The sequence below is a fragment of the Phascolarctos cinereus genome, unplaced genomic scaffold (genome assembly GCF_003287225.1).
Source record: "Phascolarctos cinereus isolate Bilbo 61053 unplaced genomic scaffold, phaCin_HiC Scaffold_726;HRSCAF=1367, whole genome shotgun sequence".
Lineage (NCBI taxonomy): Eukaryota > Metazoa > Chordata > Mammalia > Diprotodontia > Phascolarctidae > Phascolarctos > Phascolarctos cinereus.
In genome coordinates, this window is record NW_027556098.1 from 376,640,641 (window position 1) to 376,662,550 (window position 21,910).

Below are 21,910 nucleotides of genomic sequence, written 5' to 3' on the forward strand. Positions count from 1 at the left end.
ACAATGCCAAGTTTTAGCTCTATCTTAGAACCTGTGACAGAGAAGAAAAGTAAAGTCAGCCTCAGCTGGACATGCATCCCAATTTTTGGAAGAGTGGGTTACAAAAGATTTGGGAAAAGGATAGGTAGGATCCCCATAAACTAAAATTCTGTGATGCCCCCAGATTCCCCCTTTGACCCAGCTGTACCTCAAATACGCCTATTCCCAAAAGAAATTGAAGAAAGAAGAAAAGGACCCATATGTACAAAAATATTTATAGTAGTTCTTATCGTAGTGTCGAAGAACTGGAAACTAAGGAGATACCCATCCATTGAGAAAACAGCTGAGCAAATCATGATATATGAATGTGATGGAATACATCATACCATAAGAAGTGGTAAAAGAGAAGGTTCCTGAAAAACCTGGGAAGACTTGTGATAACTGATGCAGAATGAAGTGAGCAGACCTGGAAAAAGACAAACAGCTTTAAAAGACTTCAAAATTGTGATCAATGCAAATGGTTAAACACGATTCCAGAGAACTGGTACACTACCCATCTCCTGACCGAGAAGTGATCTATTCTGGGGGAAGGAGCCATATTTTTTGGACGTGGTCAATGTTGGAATTTGTTCTGTTTGACTATGTAAACTATTTATTACAAGAATTTGCTTTTGCTTTTTTCTTTCGATGAGTGAGAGAGTGGAAGGGATACAAAATAAATATTTGTCCAATGAAAAAAATTAAATTAAAATTTTAAAAATTCCATAAAAGAAATCAGTCCAAGAAGGATAAGAAGCTCTCACCAATGAAACTCATCAAATGTTAATTATCTGCCACATGCAAAGTGTGTGAGGATTATCATCACGTAAAAAGATCAAAAAACAGTATAAGGAAAAATGAGTTTAGAACAAGCGTGGTAAGGGACCCAACTAAGGAAATCATCCCAGGCATTTGTGGATGAAACTTAGGAAGGAGAATAACAAACAAATGAAAAGTTCAATAAAGATTTTATAACAAACTCTTCTTACCATCAAGACTAGTGAAGCCACCACATTTGGACTCTGCTGTCGCAGACTCACACGTGCAGCAGGAGGAAGTGCCCCTGAAGAACATAAAAATGGGAAAAGCTGCTAAGGAAGACCAAGTAGAAACAGAAGTCTGTGCTGGAGATTAGCGAGTCAGTCAGTCAGCCAGGCATGTATTAAGCACTGATTATGTCCCAAGCACTGTTCCAAGAAAGGCAAAAAACAGTCCCTGTATTTGTTTCTTCTTTCTCTTGGTTTTCCCTCTTTGGTTCTAATTCTTCTTTACAACATGACTAATGTGGAAATATGTTTAATATGGCTATACATGGATAGCTCAAGGAGCTCACAGTCTAAGGAGGGAGATGACATGTACATACCTATGTACAAGCAAGCTATACATAGAATAAATAGGAAATAATGAACAGAAGGAAAGTCACCAAGATTAAGGAGGTCTGGGGAAGGCTTCTAGCAGAAAATAGGACTTTAGCGGAAACTTGAAGGGAACCAGAGAGTGCAGGACACAGAGATGAGAAGGGAGAGCTTTTCAGGCACGGGGCAAGTGAAAATTTATGGAGCTGTGAAATGAAAGTCTTGTGAGAGGAACAGTGAAGAGGCCAGTATAGAGACAGAGTATGTAGTGGCGGAATAAGGTGTAAAAAAAAAAAACTGGAAGGGTCTGAGGGGGCCAAGTTATAAAGCACTTTGTATACCAAACAGAAGATTTTGTATTTGGTCATGGAGGTGATAGGGAGCCATTGAAGTCTGAATGGGGAGGGAGGGTGATATCTGCAGACCTATGCTTTAGGAAGATTAATATAGGGGCAGCTAGGTGGTGCAGTGAATAGAGCACTGGCCCTGAAGTCAGGAGGACCTGAGTTCAAATCCAGCCTCGGACCAAACACTTGTCACTTAATAGCTGTGTGACCCTGGGCAAGCCACTTAACCCCAATTGCCTAAAAAAAAAAAAAAGGAAGATTAATATGAGCAGTGAGTGGAGGATAGACTGGAATGGGGAGAGCTTTGAGGCAGGAAGACCAACCCACAGGCTGTTGTAATAGTCCAGGCAGGAGGTGATGAGGGCCTGGACTCCAGTGGTAGCATTATCAGAGGGCGATGGTGGGGTATACACAAGATGTTTTGAAGGAAAAAACAGCAGGACTTGGCAACTGATTGGATGTGGGGAGTGGAAGAAAGTGAGTTGTCAAGGATGACCCCAAGGGCTGGGAGTTGGTCGCAATCTTGAGAATGCTGATTCTCAAGGTGGCTAAAGAAAGGAGAGGATTCCAAAGGCATAGAGAAAAAAGTGTTGGACCTTATGATTATGGAAAACAAGTGGCTGAGAGAGCATCCCTATCTATCAATGCATAAGCCCATTTTCCAATATCTGCAAAATTTTTATGAAAACAATCTTCAAGGGTCCCTTTGAAGAAGCAATCAGACAGGTTCGCACAAATGATCTTTTACCGCAAACCCTATCTTCGTAAGAATACAATTGCCTGGAAAATGTAGAGAATACAAGATATCATTGTGTTTATTGACTATCCAAAAAATGATTCCATTAGAGCCAAATGCTGCCTTTAATGCTCTTCTCTGACAAAGCGCTGCACGCGCCAAGATCATACAAGACTCCTTGAGAGCCGTAACCAAGATGTCACCAAAGAGGACCTTCCTTGTATCAATCAAGCAAGACAGCACAGCAGGGCAATACATGGTCCTCAGAGGCGTTTACCATTGTCAGGGAGGAGACACAGGGCCCCAGGAGCAGGGATCACAAACGTGCATCACCAAATATGATATTGGGACCTAGAGGCAGACCAAAGAAGGCATGAGACCGCCATTCGGGGTAGACAGAATGATGACAATGGACGATGGGAGAGAAGACAAGACTGTTTGATTCTTGCTTCTCTTTTCTCAATCAAGGGGAATAGACTGGGAGGGATGAATGGCTAACTGATGAGTGAGGAAGGAAACAAGCTCCTACTATGTGCCAGGCACTGTGCTAAGCAGTTTGCGATTACGATCTCAACTGATCCTCACAACAACCCTCTGAGGTGAGTGCTGTTGTTATCGTTGTTCAGTCATATTCAGTCATGTCAGACTCTTCCTAAGCCCATCCGGGATTTTCTTGGCCAAGACACTGGAGTGGCTTGCCATTCCCTTCTCCAGCTCATTTTACTGATAAGCAAACTGGGGTGGACAGGGTTAAGTGACTTGCCCAGGGTCACACAGCCAGTAAATGTTTGAAATTGAATTCAAACTCAGGTCTCGCTGACCCCAGACCCCCTGCTCTATCCATTGCACCACCTAGCTACCTCAGGTGTGGTAAATGGTAAGGTAGCACTTAGTGGTTCCTAATGGGTTCGGGTCACTCGACCCAGAATAGCTACATCCCAAGGTATCGAAAGACCTGGATTGCCAAGCTGCTGTCAGTGGCTCATCTTTAAAAGATGGCGGAATTTGGGAGAGGTGCCACAAGTCTAAAGAAGGGAACATACTGTCCAATGTTAAAAAAAAAAGAGGTCAGAATTTGCAGACTACACACCATAGGACAATGAAATTGACTTTGCTTCCTGGCAAAAATCTAGAATGCATTATTCAAAGGATGGTTTATGAATATTTAGAAAGAGAACCAGTGATCACAAAGGTGGCTTTATCAGGAAGAAACCATGCCAGACGAACCCCATTTCCTTTTGTGACTGAGTGACTAGACTGACAGGGGCAGCTAGGTGGCACAGCGGATAGAATAGTGGTCCTGAAGTCAGGGAGACCTGAGTTCAAATCCAATCTCAGACACTAGCTTGCGACCCTGGGCAAGGCACTTAACCCTGTTTGCCTCAGTTTCCTCATCTGTAAAATAAGCTGGAGAAGGAAATGATAAACCATCGCAGTATCTTGGCCAAGAAAACCCCAAATGGGGTCACAAAGAGTTGGACCCGACTGAAACAACTGAGCAACAGCTAGACTGATAAATCAGATGCAATATCATCCCATCAATGTAATATACCATCATTTCAGCAAAACATTTAATGAAGTCTTTTATGCTCTCTCTCTGGATGGAAAGGTAAGGGCCAGAACATGACAGTAGAGTTAGGTAGATTCAGAGCTGGTTGAATAGCTAGACTCCATGAGTTGTCATTAGTGGGCTGATCTCAGTTTTGAGGGAGGTCTATACTGAAGTTCCCCAGGGAGGAAGTCTTGTCTCATTCAACATTTGTATCAGTAACTTGGATAAAGGCATGGACAGCATATTTATGAAGCTTGCACATAACCTGAACCTGGAGAATATAACTGGCACCTTGGCAGAGACAGTCAAGATTCAAAAAAATCTTTACAGGGTAGATTAATGGGGACAAATCTAATTGGAGCCACTTCAGTGGTGATCAATGGAAAGTCACACACTTTGGTTCAAAAGCTCAACTTGATAAGTAAAAAATGGTAAGTCTATCTAGACAACAGCACACCTGTAGAAAATCTAGGAATTTTATTGGGTAATATTCATTCAAATACAGCTTTAGCTACTGACTGCCACTTTCCAAGGCTGCTTGGTGACTCAGACAGTAGAGTCCTGGCCCTGGAGTCAGGAGGAGTTCAAATCCAGCCTCACATACTTACTAGCTGTACGTCTCTGAGCAAGTCACTTAACCCATTACCTCAGTTTCCCCAACGGTAAAATAGGGACAATAACAGCACCTACCTCACGGGTTCTTGTGATGGTCAAATAATATACTGTCAGAAAGTGTTTAGTACAGTACCTAGCACGTAGTAGATGCAACATAAATGGTTATTCCCTCCCCTTCCCCTTCCAGCCCTCGGATCCCAGGCAAGTCATAATCTCTCCTATGTAAGACAGAGAAGTACTTTGCCAGCCTTGAAGCATTACATAAATGTGAATTATCATTACAAGGTGAAGTTCAAACTCTTCTCTCTGTCATGCTACCCTTCCAATCTTCTCGCATATTATTCCCAGGATCGCACTCTATAATACAATTCAAACTGGATCATTCTTTCATCTCTGAATGTGCCCCTTGCTTTCCAGCCTTAGTGACATGGCTCATGCTGCTCTCTGTGCCTAAAATTCCCTCCCTCTTCCTCCTCACCATTTGAATTCCTATCCATATTTTAAAGTGTAACTGAAGTACTGACTTTCCTCCCGTTTGTCTTTGTTCTTAGAATTCTCTCCTGGTGTTTGGCAGTTAATGCTTCGTTCATTCATTCCCGAATATAAAACATCTTTGTAATTAACTTAGAATTCTGGAATTCTGGCCTTAGAAGATGTTTGGCAGTCATCAAGTCCAACGGACATGATATTACTAATAAGCAGCCATCCAATCTTTCCTTAAACACTAGCAGTGATGAGGAACTTGAAACCTTGGGAGGCTGGCTTTTCCATTGCTGGGTAGTGCTAGTCATTAGGAAGTTCTTCCTTATTTTGAGTTGAAATCTATACCCTTAAAATGTTCACCCATTAATCTTAGTTCTAAGAAGTCCAGCCCCAGGGCAGCTAGGTGGCACAGTGAATAGAATACTGGCCCTGAGTCAGGAGGACCTGAGTTCAAATCTGGCCTCGGACCAAACACTTGACACTTACTAGCTGTGTGACCCTGGGCAAGTCACTTAACTCCAATTGCCTAAAAAAAAAAAAGTCTAACCACTCATCTCCACATTCTGCACTCTCACGTGGCGATCTCGTCCCACCTAAATCTTCTCTTCTCCAGGCTAAAACATTCCCAGTTTTCTCTATTGGTCCCTTTTTTTTTTCTGGACCTCTTTTTGTACCAGGCACTTAGTAGATGTTCATTGACTGACTGACTAGAAAGTCAGCTTGAGGGACTGGTAAGACTATCACATTTAGAACCAGAGAATGCGGGTCCAAATCCCAATAGCTTCTTACTACCAGTTCAACCCTTGGGAAGTTCCTTCATCTCTTTGGGCCTCAGTTTCCTCATCTGTAAAATGAGGAGGTTGTCTCTAGCTTCAAATTCTAGGAGTCAGGAGAACTGGTATGAGTAGTTATTGGTTCTGTGACCTTAAGTGAGTGAGTGAACCTTAATTTCCTCATCTGAAAAATGGGACATAAAGGTGATCAGGCCCTTTGGCTTTGCTCTAGGAATTTGGGCTTCTATTATTATAATCTTCAATCCCTCCCCAGAGCATCTGCATCCTCTCCAGCTCTCCACCCCCATTCTCTTGCGTTCAATGTAAATGCCTGTTTATATATGTAAATCATAATGGCCCCTCCAGCCGCCTGGAGATTGATGGGCCGGAAACACTGACAATGGATGAAAGACGAGTTGTACCCAGGTGTGTAGGGGGAAGGGATGAGTCAGGCATGGAGAGAAAAACCAGGACTGAAGTAGTTAAGGAGCTGGGATGAATCAGAGGCCAGAATACTGTATAGCCAACAGGACTCTGCATTGTTGAAGTGGAAAAGGACTTTCAGAGCTCTTCTCATACAACCTCTTTTTGTTTTACTGGTGAGGAAACTAAAATTAGAAATGACCTAGCATGGTGGATTTAGAGCTAGAGAAACCTCAGAGGTCATCTGATCCACTCCTCCCCCATTCTACAGATGAGGAAACTGAGGTCCAAAGGGTTGAAGTGACTTGCCCTGGGCCACCAGGTGCCATACCAGCAGATCTGAGACTTGAACACAAGTCTACAAATTCCACATCCAATGACCTCTCTACAAAATCATTGAACCACAGAATTCACTTTAATAAACATTTATTAAGCATCTACTATGTGCAGCGTACTGTAATTAGAGCTGGGGATACAAAGACCAGAGGAAAACCAATCCCTGCCCTCACGGAGCTTACATTCAACCAAGAGCATGCAACATTTACACAGATGCGTGAATGCAAGATAATTTGAGGAAGGAGAGAATGCTAGCAACTAGAAGGGTCAGGCACAAAGGATTCCTTTAGGAGATCAAAAGAAACCCTGAAGAGGCAGCCAGGTGATGCAGTTCATAGAGCACCAGCCCTGCAGTCAGGAGGACTTGAGATCAAATCTGACCTCAGATACTTAGTAGCTGTGTGACCCTGGGCAAGTCACTTAACATCAATTGCCTTAAAAGAGAGAGAGAGAGAGAAAGAAAGAAAGAAAGAAAAGAAATGCTGAAAGAAGTTAAGGATTCTGAGAGACACAGAAAGACAGCAATCTAGGAATAGTCTGTGCATGGCAAAGGAGATGGAATGCTAAATCTGGAGAACATCTAACCGGCCAGACTAGAAGGGACCTTAGAAATCATCTACTTTAAACCATATGTTTGGAAGAGAATGAATGAAACAAAGAATCTGAGAGCTTTGGTTGGGTCTGTGTCCCCCAGGAATCTTTCTTACCCGAGCACATTCACCAGATGCCCAGGATTTAAAGGACCTCAAAGGCCCACTAGTTCCACGTCAGCATGCACAAGAATAAAACATTCTAAAACCTTCCTGACAAATGGTTGTCTAGCTTCTTCTTTTTTTTAATTTAATTTTTTTTAGGCAATTGGGGTTAAGTGACTTGCCCAGGGTCACACAGCTAGTAAGCGTCAAGTGTTTGGTCTGAGGCCAGAGTTGAACTCAGGTCCTCCTGGCTTCAGGGCCAGTGCTCTATCCACTGTGCCACCTAGCTGCCCCAGTCCAGCTTCTTCTTGAAGACCCATCTCCTCAGGTAAATTTCTTCCTTTATAGCAAGCAAAAAAACTGGCTCTTTTGCAACTTTCTTCACGCACTGATCCTTGTTCTGTTCTGCAGGGCCAAGCAGAAATAATCTAATCTCTCTTGTACAGAATGGCCCTTTAGAAAGAGCCCTGTTGAAGAATTTATGACCAAATAAGAGATAGAGAGCTTCAAATTAAAAAGGTTTTTTGTGCAGCCAAGATTAGAAGGGAAGCAGGAAACTGAGGGAAAATTTTTATAGCCAATTTTTCTGATAAAGGCTTCATTTCTCAAATGTATGGAAAACTGAGCCAAATTTATAAAAATGTGATTCATTCCCCAATTGATAAATGGTTAAAGGATATGAGCAGGCAGTTTTCAGAAGAAGAAAATCCAACTATAATCATATGAAAAATGTTCTAAATCACTATTAATTAGAAAAATGCAAATTAAGACAACTCTGAGGTACCACCTCACACCTATTGATTGACTAATATGACAGAAAAAGAAAATGACAAATGTTGGAGTGGAGGTGGGGAAAATTGGGATATTAATACACTATTGGTGGAGTTTTGAACTGATCCAGCCATTCTGGAGAGCACTTTGGAACTATGCCCAAAGGGCTATAAAACTGTGCATGCCTTTCAACCTAGCAATAACAATAATAGGTCTGTATCCCAAAGAGATTTTTGAAGAAGGAAAAAAAGGAAAAGGACCTATATGTACAAAATATTTATAGCAGTTCTTTTTGTGGTGGCAAAGAATTGGGAATTGAGGGGACGCCATCCATTGGGAAATGACTAAACAAGCTGTGACATAGTGTTGAATTATTATCGTGCTGTAAGAAATTACAAACAATGCTTTCAGAAAAACCTGAGAAGACTTACGTGAACTGATGCAAAATGAAGTGAGCAGAACTAGGAGAACACTATACCCAGTAATAGCAATACTGTAGAATGATCAGTCGTGAATGACTTAGCTTACAATGATCCAAGACCACACTAAAGAACTTGTAATGAAAAATGCTATCCAACTACAAAGAAAGAACCGATGGAGTCTGGATGCAGATGGAAGCGTGCTTTTTTTACCTTTCTTTATCATTCTTGGGGTTTGTTTGGGGTTTTTTGTCTGCATTTTCTCTCGCAACATGGCTAATATGGAAATGTTTTGCACAATGATATATGTATAATCTATATCAAATTGCTTGCCTTCTTGGGGGGAGGGGAGGGGGGAAAGAGGAAGGGAGAGAATTCAGAACTCAAAATTTTAAAAGACAAATGTTAAAAATGTTTGTCTGCATGTAATTGAAAGAAACAATAAAAGAAAATAAAGAAAAAAAGAGGGGAAAAGAGCCCTGTTCTCTCTAACCTAAACATCCTAGTCTTCAGTCCTTCACTATTGCAATTATCTTCCTTCAGACTAAGAGTTCTTAACCTGGGATCCATGGACCCCTAAAGGGTCTACGGATAGATTTCAGGGGTGTCGGTGAATTTTTTTTAAATAGCTCAGTTTCCTTTGTAATCCTAAGGATTTTATTTAATACATTTAAAAACATCCTGAGAATGGGATCTATAGGCTTCACTAGACTGCCAAAGGAGAACAAGAAAAAGAAAAAGGTAAATGAGAACACTTGCTCACGGTAGGGCATTCTGGTTAATCCCTATTGTTGAAGAGGCTGGGGCTGATTGCTCTCTTGAGCCCTGGAGTTTTCAGCTATAATAAAGAGAAAGTTGATTGGGTGCCCACACTAAGACTGGCACCGATATTGTAAGTTTCCTGGAGTAGAAGGCCACCCCCCCATACCTAAAGGAGGGTCAAAATCTGCCTAGGTTATTAATCACCTACTTTGTGTCAGGCATTGTGCTAAGCTCCAGGGATACAGAAAGAGGTGAAAGACAGAGTGGCCACTGCCTTGCCTGTCTGGGCAAATTAGGGAGACTCGGTCTCAAAAAAAAAAAGTAGGGCAAAGAAATAAAAGGGAGAGAGAAAGACCTAATCTGAATAATTTTAAATGTATCATTATCTTTCTTAGAATATTGGGCCCGAAACTGAAAGGAAAACAAGATAACCAGATATGAGTGCTATGCAATCATAATGACCAAGCTTGGCCCCCAAAAAGGGGCATGACACAACACCACCCCCTGCTTCTTTGTAGAGGTGGGGGACAATGGGTGTGAATAGATGTCAGACTTCTTTGATATGTTGGTTTTTAGGTCTGCATTCCAAGGATGATGGGGTCTTATACACTGGTAAACGTAAATCATATAAACACAAAAAATATTAATATAACTTATTTTTAAACCAAATTATATTTACTTTAAAAAAAATGTCCAAATAATTTCCCAATAGATAACCCCCAATTGAATCCTGCTGGTAACAAAAATTTGAGAAAAAATAATCAATTAAGTGACCACAATTAATGATATGTATAACATTCTACACCCACACCCATGACCTCCCATCTCTACCATAGACAGAGAAGAAGAAGATGTGTTTCCTCTTCAGTTCTTTGAGACCATGATTGGTCATTGAAATGAATCTGAGTAGAGCAGGACTTTAGGGTTGTCTTATTTGTTACTGCAGCCGTGGTACATATTGTTCTCTTGGTTCCAGTCTCTTAACTCTGCATCACTTCTAGGAAGTCTTTGGATATGTCTCTGAACTGAAGGGCAGGTTTTTGAGGGAATTTGGTTTCAATTAAACCAACATTTCTGATGAGTTAAGTTTTGGACATGTTGAGATTGAGGCATTAGCGAAAGTTCATGTGACAGTTTGGAAACCACGGGCCTGCAGCACAGCAAAGAAGCCAGATAGATATATAGATCGGTGAGTCATGTGAATAGGGGCGGACTAGATGAGATACCTAAGGGTGAGGAGAGAGTGACAGAAACAAAGAGAGAGACAGAGAGACAGAGACAGAGAGAGACAGAGAGACAGAGAAGCAAGACAGAAGAGAGAGACAGAGACAACAGAAAGAGAGAAGAGAGAGAAAAGATAAAGAGACAGAGAGAGACAGAAACACAGAGACAGAGAGAGAGGAGAGAGAGAGAAGATATATAGAGAGGAGACAGACAGAGATAAAGGAGAGAGAAAAGACAGGGAGAAAGAGGAGATCAAGAGAGGCAGAGAAAAGAGACAAACACAGAGAGAGACAGAGAGAAGAAAGACAAGAGAGAGAAGAGTAAGAGACAAAGAAAAGAGAGAAAAGAGAAACAGAGAGAAACAGAGAAGAGAGACAAAAGAGAGAGAGAAGAGGGAGAGGGAGAGATAGACAGAGACAGAGAAGAGACACAGAAGAGAGAGAGCAAGAAAAGATGAAGAGAGAGACAGACAGAGAGGAGAGAAGAGAGAAAGAGAGAGAGAGAGAGAGAGAGAGAGAGAGAGAGAGAGAGAGAGAGAGAGAGAGAGAGAGGAGGAGAAGAAGGAGGAGAAGGAATAGGACTGGGAACAGAATCTTGGAGGACACCCACAATTAAAGATTGAAGATAGTTTAAAAAAACTGGGGACTTGGAGAGTTCAAAAGAACTGGAGACCAAGAGTTCTGGGGCTCCTCGACTCACAGCATTTCACCGTAATAGCAGAGTCTACAGTCTACACTGGGAGTTGGGAGATCTGAGGTCTAGCCCCAGCTCTGCTCACAGTGTGACCTGAATTGATCCCTCACTTTCTTTGGGTCTCAGTTTCCTCATCGATGCCATGAAGGAGTTGGGTTCTATGGTCTCCAAAATTCCTTTCTGTTCTACCAGCTTAGGTTTCAAGGTCTAACATTCCATATTCTAAGGTCCCCTTCAATTCTGACATTCGACATGCTAAGTCCCACCCTGAGTTCTGCGGTTCAAACTCCTAACCTCTCTCTTCCTGGCCCCTCAGGGAGATTATATCCTAACCTGACATATCCAGAGCGGCTGTGCTGGCGCCATAAGAAAAATTACAGCTCCTCTCTTTACCCTCCCCCCACCATCACTTTGTGGCTGTGGCAGGTGTCCCTCGCGGGGATGAGCTCTTTGCTTGGGGGCAGGGCAGCGATGGGTGAGTAAGAGCTCCCCTCCCCCACTTGTCATTTGGGGTGGGACATGAGTCACGAAAGATGAGCAGGCATGGATGGACTGTGACCTAGATGGAAGATCTCCTCACATGGCCTTTTCCTCCCCAAACCCACCCATCTTCCAGGCAGTATTACTGGGATTGCCATCCTTCCAGGCTCCCAGTTTCTCACAACCTGGTATTATTAGCACCTTTGACTCTTCACTCTTCCTCAACCCTTATCTGAATATCCAATCAGTTTCCAAATTTCATCAGTTCCACTTTGACATCTCTCAGATCTGTCTGCTTCTATTTACACACCCACTGTCCCAGCCAAGACCCTCATGACCTCTGGCCTGAGTTATTGCAACCACCTCCTAATCGGTTTCTCTCCTAGCTAATCTCTCCTCCACACAGCTGCCAAAACCATCTTCCTAAGTGCAAATCTGACTGGGTCATTCTCCTTCTCTATAAACTCCAGTGGCTCCCTATTGACTCTGGGATCAAGTGTTAGCTCATCTTTATCTCATCCTTTTTTAAATGGAATTTTTGTAAATTTTACATTATACATAATTACTAGCACAGCACAGGTGAATGATAAACAACCACTAGCACTCAAAAAATGTACTCTTGTCACACTTTTAAGTTTAATCAATATTATTAACATTTGCTCCATGACTAACTTACATCTAGACAAGAAGCAAATAATACAATAAATAATAAATCAACAACCTTATTCTATAATGTTGGTCATTTCTTTTTTTTTTTTAGGCAGCTGGGGTTAAATGACTTGCCCAGGGTCACACAGCTAGTAAGTGTCTGAGACCAGATTTGAACTCAGGTCCTCCTGACTCCAGGGCTGGTGCGCTATCCACTGCACCACCCAGCTGCCCCAAGTTGGTAATTTCTGAGGTGTAAATGCTCACAACAAAAATTTAACACTCAGCTCAAAAGCTAGTTTCCAGCACTCTAGTATAGGGAAGAGGACAGAGACTTGTCACTGGAGCTGGAATTTCATTGGTTTGGGCTAGTTTCTGAAGAGGAAACTCCTTCTACTGATGCAGGCCAGCACCATCTGGCAACTTAGTCCCGAAGTCCTGAGACATTACAGGATTTGTCCAAGATCACCCTGCCAGTGTATGTCAAAGGGAAGGATTGGAACCCAGGGCTTACTTCCTCGGAGGCCAGCTCTTATCCATGGTGACTCTCTAATACACATTTCACATTGAAGGGTCTACAGGGTATTTAAGAGGACCAGTGCCTCTGGTGTGAGGGCTGCTGAGCCCTTTTCAGGGCTACTCATCTACCTTCGATGTCCACCTCTCACCCAACTCTCACCTATCGCTCCAAGAAGCCGTAGCACCTGCAGCAGCCACACCCCAGTAAACCATCATGGGCTAAAGCAGGTTGAAGGTAACTGACAGGCCTCAACCTATCGGTGAGTTATGGGGTTGTCTACCCCAAGCATGTGAAGACTCACCCCCACTGGAATGGGTGGATGAGAACAATTTGTTCCAACTGCCTTAAAGGCGGCTGAAACAGGCATGGTGGAGGCTTAGAGCTTGGTCAAACTCTGAAGATGCCAAGTTCACTACTGCATTCCTGGCCATCGCCAGTCGTCCTGACTTTTGTCTTGTCACTGGACATCAATGACTCTGGAGGAGAGAGTGAGGCTGACAACTTTGTGCAATCACTTAAATACACTTTGCCCAAGAGGCAAGACATCATCGCGATGGCATCCATCCTCTTCAAAGACGCAGGTCGTTAGGGTTGATAGAGTAGAGGTATACCCTAATTCATAAATAAATGAATCTGTACATATTAGGGAATATATTCTAAAAATCGTTTTTTACTGATAGGAGTGAACAATCCGAAAAGCTTGTAGGCCACGGAATAAAGGATGGGGAGCAAGCAAAGGAGAAGAGGTTGGAGAGGTAGGAGGAGAATCAGAAAAGTGAGATGTCTCTGGAAGGCAAGAGGCAAGAAGACTGTCCAGGAGGAGGGTGTAGTCAGTATTCATAATGTACTTTTTTGGCCTGGACCTGAGACTTCATTGGTCCAGGCAACTCTTGGGTGCCCCCCTCCCCGGGGAGCTCTGCAACTATTCTGCAACATATAAGGTGCCCCAAAAGTCTCCATGTGGTTTGAAGCCACTAAAAGCTATTACACAAGGCACAGCTAGGTGGTACAGTGGATAGAGCCCTAAAATCAGGAGGACCTGAGTTCAAAACCAGCCTCAGACCAAACACTTGACACTTACTAGCTGTATGACCCTGGGCAAGTCACTTAACCCCAATTGCCTTTTTTAAAAAAAGCTATTACACTACTGTTAATAGCTTATAATTGTAAAAAGACTTTTGGGACACTCCATGCTGTCCTTTAAAACATGACCTACAAAGCCAGAGACAAGACGACTCCAAGCCTGGGTCTCCACCTACTATGCCTCATGGTCTCTCATTAACATGAATATTAAATGATACATTTATATAGTATTTTAATGTTTACAAAGCCCTTTCCCCATAGCTATGCTGAGCTAGGTAACTTAAGCAATGCTATGTCCATTTTATAGATGAGAAGGTAAAGGGCAGGAGGCAGGTAGGTGGTGCAGAGGCCCTGGAGTCTGGAAGAACCTAAGTTCAAATCCAGCCTCAGACACTTATCAGCTGTGTGACCCTGGGCAAGTCACTTAACACCCCTCACCCCCCAAAAAGAAGGTGAATGGCCTCATCCAAGCTAGTAAGTGGCAGAGCATGGATTACGAATCTTCTGACCCCAGTGCCCTTGGTTCTGCACCACCAAAAGCATCTCAAACACCACAGGGAGGGTGAGAGGTGGGAAGTGAGCAAGTGAGATGGCTGGACCAGACACCAACTCAGTGTGAGATGCTGCGATCCCTGGCATCTCAGGTGCCCCGGGAGGGATCAGCTTCAGTAGAAAAGCCAGCCGCTCTGGCAAGGATAAGAGGCAGTTTCAAGAAGGAGAGGATGGAGGTCAGGGCTGGAGGCGACTGAAAACTCCAGTCATCCGGTGGGGGAGATTGAGAACAGCTGTCCCAGAATCCCTTTGAAGATGAGCCCAGTTATTGTGTACCTCTCTAGCTCTCTCTTCTTTCCTTCACTTTTTTCAGCAAGGAGGTCTAGGGATGTGGACTCTGAAGGGAAGCAATGTAGGTCTCTGCCCTGAATGCCCCATCTCTTCTTCTCAGCGGCCTCTCTGCCCCTCACCCCCCCCAACTCGGCCAGAACCGCCTCTTTCTGCCTCCGATGTGAGTCACCCGCCCCACACCTGTGCCTGACCTCAGGCTTCAGAGCTGGAAATAGACGCAGGAGGCCCTGAGCCCGAGAAGCCAGCACCTGCAGGCCTGGGCTGCAGCTCTCATCCAGGAGGAGAAGGCACATTTTAAAGGTGCTCGACAGTTTATCTGAAGTGCCCAGCTTGTGAAAACTTCTCCTGGGGAAAGAAGGCTCACCTGGACTGTGGGAACACAATGTCACCCCCCACCCCAACGCTCCCATCTCTCCCGTGTCCCACACTCCAGTGCTCCCACCCCAGAATTTGCACAGGGACCCTCTGGGCCTCCCCGCAGCGCCTCTTCCCAAATGAGGCCCCTCCCTTTCCAGGCATGTCACCCTACACACTCTGAAAGCCGGATATCCGATAATGGGCTTAATGAAAAACACTAGGCTGCCTGTCAGGAGATCTGAGATCTGGTCACAGTGCTTTCATTAACTTTCTGCTAATTAAAGTGCAAACTGACCTTGGGCCAGCTTCTTTCTCTGGACTTCAGTTTTCTCCACTGTACATAACAAAGGGGTTGGACAGGGGTGGGGAACCTGAGGCCTCAAGGCCACCTGTGGCCCTCTAGGTCCTCGAGTATGGCCTTTAGTTTGGGTTCAGTCAAGGGGCCACACTTGAGGACCTGGAGGGCCACAGGTGGCCTCGAGGCTACAGGTTCCCCATCCCTAGACCAGTTTCTAAGATTGCTTCTAGCTTTAATAATCTACATGCTATATTCCTTCCAAATTATTAGAGCATTACATGTTCTGGCATTACATGTCTCCCCACTTTGACATCCTCTTTTTTTTGTCCCTTCCAGCTCTGACACTCTATGTTCTAACATTCAGTATTATAAGGTCCCTTCCCAGTTTTCTCATTGTATGTTCTTAAAGATGTTCTGACATTCTGTATTCCAAGTTCTCTTCTGACTGACATTCTGTGTTCTAAAATTCTAACATTCTAATGTCCCCTCCCAGCTCGGACATCCTGTGTCCTAAGGGCCCTCCCAGCTCTGACATCCTGTGTTCTAAGGGCCCTCCCAGCCCTGACATCCTGTGTCCTAAGGGCCCTCCCAGCTCTGACATCCTGTGTCCTAAGGGCCCTCCCAGCCCTGACATCCTGTGTCCTAAGGGCCCTCCCAGCTCAGACATCCTGTGTTCTAAGGGCCCTCCCAGCTCTGACATCCTGTGTTCTAAGGACCCTCCCAGCTCTGACATCCTGTGTTCTAAGGGCCCTCCCAGCTCTGACATCCTGTGTTCTAAGGCTCTTTGGCCTCATTTTATTTTCCAATGTTCCTTCTAGCTCCTAGCATTTAACATTTAAGATTCTTCTCATCACTGACATCAAAGATGCTGTGATTCCATGAATTTGGGGAGAAATACCAGAGAAAGATAAGTCCCCATGCTTATCCTCACTTTCTCAGTCTGATCAGGGAGCCAGTAACATATTAACACACATCAACTAGCTCACATCGTGAGACTGCACATGCTGAAGTCCTAAATGGTGTATGGGCGACTGCAGAGGCCGTAGGGAATCAGGGTGGGCTCCAGTGGTCTGGGAGAGGCTTCACTGAGTCAGGCCTTAAAGGATGAGTAGAATTCTGTTAGAGAGGGGTCAAGGGGAGCAGCAGGTCACATGTGGGGGACAGTTTGAGTGAAGCTTCAGACAAAGGAATGAGCCTAAAACGGTGAGGAGACTGGCCCAGCTAGAGTGGAAGACTCTTGATGGAGTGTTCTGGGAAGCAGGATAGTCTGTGGAGAGCCTTGAATGACAGGCTAAAGAATGTAGACAGGACAGTCTGCAATGAGAATATGATAATAGACATAGTCTTTGTTGTTTAGTCGTGTCTTTGTGACCCCATTTTTTTTTAGGCAATTAGGGTGAAGTGACTTGCCCAGGGTCACACAGCTAGTAAGTGTCTGAGGCCAGATTTGAACTCAGGTCCTCCTGACTCCAGGGGTGGTGCTCTATCCACTGCACCATCTAGCTGCCCCAATTTGGGGTTTTCTTGGCAAAGATACTAGAATGGTTCGCCATTTCTTTCTCTAGCTTACTTTATAGATGAGGAAACTGAGGCAAACAGGGTGAAGTGACTTACCCAAGGTCACACTGCCAGGAAGTATTTGAGGCCACATTTGAACTCAGGTCTTCCTGACTCCAGGCCTAGCACTCTATCCACTGTGCCACCTAGCTGTCTGATAATCATTGACACTTAACGCTCTCAGGTTTGCCAAGCCCTTCACCCACATTGTTCCAATTTAATCTCACAATAGCCTGGGAGGTAGGTACTGCTATCAGCCTTTTTTACAGATGAGAAAACTGAGTTTCACTTGAGTAAAGTGACCTGCCCATAGCATCTGGTCCGTCTGAGATGAGGTGAGATTTGAACCTAGATCCTTCTGACTCTGAGTAACCCTCTATCCACTCTACGACATGAAGGGCTGGGCCCACGACCCTGAGCCAAAGGTCTCTCTGTCCATCCTGACAGGCCAAGCCCGTGGCAGGTCAGGGAGTGCCTGAGTCAGTCCTGGGCCAGCTGTAGGGGCCCCAGGCCTGTTCCTCTGGCCTCTGGCCTCCAGGCTTAGGGTGGAGCTGAAGAGCATCCCAGCTGGGATGTCAACAAGCCCTTCCTTCCTCACACATCTGTCTGCAAAGGTCACCTATTTTAAACTCTCTCTCACCCCACCCCACAAAAGGGCGCATTTTTTTAAAGTGTGTCAGAAGCTTAGTTCAGCCCAACATTCAAGCAGTTCTGACAAACTCCCTGAGCCTCCCCACTCGCCCCAGACTCTCAGCCCTCTCCTCTCCTCCCCCTAAATTCACCCTCCAGCCTCTCATCCCCTCCACACCACCAGTTCCACCCCACCTTCCCACGCCTACACAAGTCTCTCTAGTGCCACTTCTCAGCTCTTCATCACCCCATTTTCCCTTCAAAACTCCCTTTTCCGGGGCCAGCGAGGTGGCGCAGTGGATAGAGCACCAGCCCTGAAGTCAGGAGGACCTGAGTTCAAATCCGGCCTCAGACCAAACACTTGACACTCACTAGCCGTGTGACACTGGGCAAGTCACTTAACCCCAATTGCCTAAAAAACAAAAAAACCCCAAACCCCCCTTTCCACTCCATGTGTCAGGTCCCACCTCAGTTCACACCCCTCAGCCCAAGCCCACATCCCTTGTTCCCCTCAATTACAGACCATTAGCATCCTCATCTTCCCTCCTTTCCCCATACCTGCCCATCTTCCTCATCCTAACCCACTTTTCACTTCTCCATCACCCTGTTGGCCCCATCCTACACCACTTCTCAGTACCTCAGCTCTCTCTGTTTCCCTCAATACCTCAAAGTCTCTACCCCTTCAATCCTTCAGGTCCCCATCATTTCCCAGCCTTTTACTTCACCCCATATCCCTAGTTCTCCCACTTCCAGATCACCTAACATTCCACAATTCACCCAATCTTCTATCCTCAGCCCCTCCCTTATCTACTCTGTCCCATGGCACGTCCTGCACCAAGCCCTGTCTCCCTAATGCCACCCAACTTCCAAACCCCTCATCACTTACAGTTTCCCTAAACTTACCCAACTTCAAGCACCCATATGTACCCCTCTTCCCAGTCCCAGCCACATCCCAGTCAGTCTGGCCAACCAACTCTTCAGCCTCTCAATCTTCTAAGAACCCCAGCCCCACCTTCCCCCCTTTCAGGCAGACCCCAACCCCAACAAGAGGAAAAACCAGTGACCGGCTACTTCAGAAGCCCGAGGTTTAGATTAGGATAATGATTTGGGTAAGTGGAAAGAAAATTATAGTAGTGATAAAACTGTGAGGATTTGGTAACTGATGGGGGATGGGGGATGAGGAACGAGGGGCAGTAAAGATGATTCTGCGGTTTCCAGCCTGAATGGTTCAGAATAAGATGAATTCAGCAGAAATTGAGAAATTAGGGAAAGGGCCAGGTTTAGGTGGCTAAGATGATAAGCCCTCCCTTGTGACCAAGAAACACAGCTAAGCAAAACCAGTGGATGTAGACACTTAGCCTGACATTATATGTCACATTCTGCATCTTTGGCTTCCCACCCCCTACTGAAAGAGGCAAGGGCTTTCTCATCTCTTTTCTAGAGTTGAGTGTCATTATAATCTGCCCCCCTCCCCAGCTTAGGCTCCATTTTGACATCCTTTTCATTGATATTATTGTATATGTTAAATTATTCTCCTGTACCTGGTATGCAGTAAGAGCTTAATAAATGCCTTTCCTTTCATTCACTCATCCTAGCTTCAGTTTATATATCTGCCCGTTGTTCACCAAATTCCTCTTCATCATTCCTAATCCAGCAATAATATTCCATTCCATCCATATGCCACAAATGACTGCCATTCCCTCCTCAATGGGCAGCTGCCTTGTTTCTAGGCCTCTGCTTCCACCAAAAGTGCTGCTATGAATATTTTTGCTGTGTATGGGGCCTTTCTTTTTATCATTGACTTCCCTTGCATTCCTTCAATGGAGATGATTAATTTAGTCACTTTTCTTATATAATTCCAAATTCTTTCCAGAACAGTTGGCCCAGTTCACAGCTCCACCATGACATTCCATTACAGTACAGTACATTAGGGTGCCTCTCTTCCCACAGCCCCTCCAACTCTATTTCCGTCTTTTGTCGTCTTTGGCAATTTGCTTCAACCCCCTCATTTTACAGATGAGAAAACTGAGGCCCAGGGAGGGGAAGGGATTTACTCAAGGTCACACAGGAAACATCTTGCAAGGAACTACTGAAGGATGGGAGGCCTGCTCCATCTATCTCCCTGGATCGTAGGTTGGATAGCATCTCAAACTTCCGAGATGCAGCTGCCTCTCCACAGGGTCATGAGAAAGGAGGCAAGGGCAGGCTCTGGGCACAGGAAGCAGGGCCAGCCGGGAGGCAGTGTCAGCCTCTGGTACCCACAGACTCCAGGATGAGCTGGTGAGATCACAGCTCCAGGAAGCAGCTGCTGGAGAGGCCCTGGGTCCGACTCTGGGAAAATCAGGCCCCAGCTGGCTGGATCTGCGGCTCACTCTCTGCCTGCTGGATTCCCCTGCTGCTGTGCCTTCTATCTCCAATCCACAATTGCACTGAGAGAAGCCTTTTGGGAAACTGTCTGTCACAGAGAAAGATCTAGTGGGCTGTTATAGGATCTGCCTTCCGCTGCCATTTCATCTCCGAAAGTGAATTGTGGGTACTTCTTGTGTGTTCTTTCCTCTCTCTGAGCCTCAGTTTCCTCATCTGTAAAATGAAGGGACCGGACCAGACTCGGTCTGATTCAGTGTATAGAGAAAGAGTCAAGACCTGCATTTGGATTGTGGCGCTGGAGTCAGAGGAAACCGAGTTCAGGTCTCAGCTTCACCATTGGCTGACTATAGGCAAACCACTTCATCTCTTCTGGGCCTCAGTTTCCTCATCTGTAAAATGAAGGGCTAAACATCTCCAGAGGACCTTGATGAAGCATATCTCCCACCTCCCGACAGAATGGACACAAAGTACAGAAAGAAACCTATATTTTTAGACACGGACACTGAGTAGATCTGTTTACTTGACTAGGTTTATTTGCTACAAGGATTTTTTTTTCTTTCTTTCTCCCACTTTTTAATTGGGGTGGGGATAGGTGAAAGGGGGAGGTATCATTGGTAGTATAAAAAAAAGAGGGCTACTGCAGCATTTCAAAAAGTGCATGGAAGGGCAGCTAGGTGGTGCAATGGATAGAGCACTGGTCCTGGATTCAGGAGTTCAAATCTGGCCTCAGACACATAATACTTACTAGCTGTGTGACCCTAGGCAAGTCACTTAACCCACTGCCCAGCCAAAAAAAAAAGTGCATGGAAGAGAAAAAAAGAAACATGGACAAACAGGATAGTTTTGAAAGTAACCTATAGAATATATGATATACTTTTTAAGAAAAAAAGGGCAAGTAGTAAGAAGTGGAAATTCATGATTTCATATAGAACCCACTTTTTGTGTTCTACTTTGTATATGGAAATTCATTCTCTCTCTCTCTCTCTCTCTCTCTCTCTCTCTCTCTCTCTCTCTCTCTCTCTCTCTCTCCACTGTGTCTATCTCTGTCTCCATCTCCTTTTGTCTCTCCCTCCTTCCCTCTATCTCTCCCTCTTCCTCCCTTCCCCTCTCTCTCCATCTCTCTTTCTCTGTTTCTCTCTTTTCTCCTCTCTCCCTCCCTCTCCCTATTTTTCCCTCATGTTCCCTCTGCCTCTTTTCCTGTCTTTCTATCTCTGTCTCTCTCTCTCTCCCTCCTTCTCTCTGTGTCTCTCTATGTCTTCTCTCTCTCTCTGCGTCTCTGTCTCTCTGCCTCTCCCTCCCTCCCTCTCTCTCTCTCTCTCTCCTCCCTCTCTCTCTCTCTCTCTCTCTCTCTCTCTTCTCTCTCTCTCTCTCTCTCTCTCTCTCTCTCTCTCTCTCTCTCCCCCTCTCTCTCTCTCGGGAGGGTTGTTTAAGTTCAGAATTTTTAAAAGAATTAAAATGAAGGGGTTGGATTAGATGATCTGTAAGGCTCCTTCCAGGTCTCAGTCCATGATCCTATGGGCCTACTGTGTAACATTAAGCAAAGAAACTTCCTCTCTCTGCCTCAATTTTCTCATTTCTAGGGGTATAATTATACAATTTCAAGAGTGCTGGTTATTAAAATTTCAGTGTGAGCATTTATGCCTGGGAAAATTAGCTACAAACCAGAGCTCAATTTATTGCTTTGTTGATTGTCTAGACTTAAGAAGTATATCAGTAATGTGGATTAAACTTAAAAGTGTGTATTTCTTCCTTTTTCCCCCCCAGAAAGCCAGTTATTTCATGTTTATCAGCACACCCCTGGGAATAGCCAATGCCTAAGGTTTTCACTTCTAAATCCTGTAATCTATTGATTTAGCTTAGCTCAATGAATATTTATCAAGTGTTAATTATATATTGGGAAAGTCCTACGCTCAGCAGTAGCAGAC

At 44.6% G+C, this 21,910-nt stretch overlaps 1 long non-coding RNA gene across 1 annotated transcript in view; it reads right to left on the reverse strand.

The window, feature by feature from the left end:
• Positions 1-310: 310 nt before the first annotated feature.
• Positions 311-21,910, reverse strand: part of LOC144454200 (uncharacterized) — a 31,246-nt gene continuing 9,646 nt past the window's right edge. Inside the window, exons 3-4 of the long non-coding RNA XR_013482519.1 lie at positions 1,008-1,081; positions 311-445 (exon numbers count right to left, since the gene is read on the reverse strand). This is a non-coding gene — a long non-coding RNA (uncharacterized LOC144454200). The remainder of the gene's footprint in view (positions 446-1,007; positions 1,082-21,910) is intronic.